Source organism: Bradysia coprophila, unplaced genomic scaffold (assembly GCF_014529535.1).
Source record: "Bradysia coprophila strain Holo2 unplaced genomic scaffold, BU_Bcop_v1 contig_211, whole genome shotgun sequence".
Classification (NCBI taxonomy): Eukaryota; Metazoa; Arthropoda; class Insecta; order Diptera; family Sciaridae; genus Bradysia; species Bradysia coprophila.
In genome coordinates, this window is record NW_023503474.1 from 160,768 (window position 1) to 162,408 (window position 1,641).

Genomic DNA, 1,641 nt, shown 5'->3' on the forward strand with positions numbered 1-1,641 from the left:
GTACCATAATTAAGACTCAGTTAGAAACTGTGTCAACGATGCGACTCATCAATCTTCAATCGTATGATGGATCATTCAGCTTGAACGAAGAATTATCACAGATCTTGGGGAAAACGTTGCAGGAACTCAAAGCAGGTATTTGAATATTGAATTTGAATGTCAGTTCGACATTACACTTGCATCAAAACTTTCTAGCATGCGTCACACATAATTTGTCCGAACAAAAGTTTGCAACGGCATTGGCAGTAGATTTTTTCAGAAGTAAACTAGCCGACGAAAAAGACCGATGGGAATTGATTGTGTCGAAGGCTCAGCAGTGGTTAAGTAGTGCAGTCCAACCAGAAAATATGAACGCAGTTACCAAATTGGCATCAGACTTTCTAAAATGACGCTGAAAAATGTGACCGTCACCTTTTATTTGAGACACGAAAGACTCTGTTTTTGTGTGGTTTGTACCGACTTCAACTAAAAATAAATAAAAATAAACGGACTTAATGATAACTCAACACACAAATCATTTCACGACGATACAACTTCCAACTACAGCCCATTGTATCCAACTTTGGAAAATTCCATTCTTAATTTTGGGCCAATTATAGAAACGTTTCCACTTCTCCATACTAACGGAGCAACTAACTAACACAGGCAATCTGAGCAATCTGAAAATACGAAATTTTGCTGATTTACCATGATCCAAAAATCAAGTTTTTGAAATGCAATATCTCGGATGTGTCTTAACTGTGTTTCATGTGTATGCGTAGATTCCAACATTGCCATAACCCAACATTGGAGTCAAAAAGTTGCTTGAAATAGCAAGGTTCTGAAGAAACAGGTGACAAATAGATACATTTTGTTGCCCACACTCATTACAGATTGTCTGAAATATCCAAGGTTCTGAAAGAACAGGTTAGGACAACTCTGAGTTGATCACAAAGTTTGTATGAAAAAAGCAACTTAACAAAAAAAAATTGAACTTTCCAAAAAAAAATCAATTTCTCACACTATCTCACACTTGAAAAAAGTCTAAATAAAAAAGTCGTTGCATACGAAATTTTTTTATTTAGGACCATGCGACGAGTTTATATCAATTATTAGCAAAACGAGCCATCAGAACAGTCGGAGCGTTTGCTGCGACTGAGCCCCGTACAAACCCGTATATCTATTGCGTACGTGACCCTAATGCGTCTGTCACCCTACTTTGACCGTAAGCCTATGCGCCGGTTAAAGTAGTTAAAGTAAAATTATTATGTAATGTGTACATCTTAGAAATTGCGCATAGCGCAATTACGAAGCCCCGTACGACGTTCCTTTCAAATAAAACAAAACTTTCAAATAGCCTTAAAATTTTAATTTATTGAGTATAAATACACAAACACATAGGCCTAGTATCGACCTCAGTCCGAGGATCCAAATTTAATTTTTTTTCAACAACATTCTATTCGGCCTTTGATTACCTTCCAAATGAAACAAAAAATACGAAAAACGTATGAAATTTGCTCGAGTTATATGTAAAATACACATAGGGCCCTAGTAGCGGCCTTAGTCCGAGGACCCAAATTTAATTTTTTTTCAACAACATTCTATTCGGCCTTTGATTACCTTCCAAATGAAACAAAAATTACGAAAAACGAATGAAATTTA

General features: G+C 36.1%; 1 long non-coding RNA gene across 1 annotated transcript; it reads left to right on the forward strand.

Moving 5' to 3' along the window:
- The first annotated feature begins 22 nt into the window (after positions 1 to 22).
- Positions 23 to 275, forward strand: LOC119075444. Its single transcript, XR_005087399.1, has 2 exons — positions 23 to 135; positions 196 to 275. It is a non-coding gene; the product is annotated as an uncharacterized LOC119075444 (long non-coding RNA).
- The last annotated feature ends 1,366 nt before the right edge of the window (positions 276 to 1,641 follow it).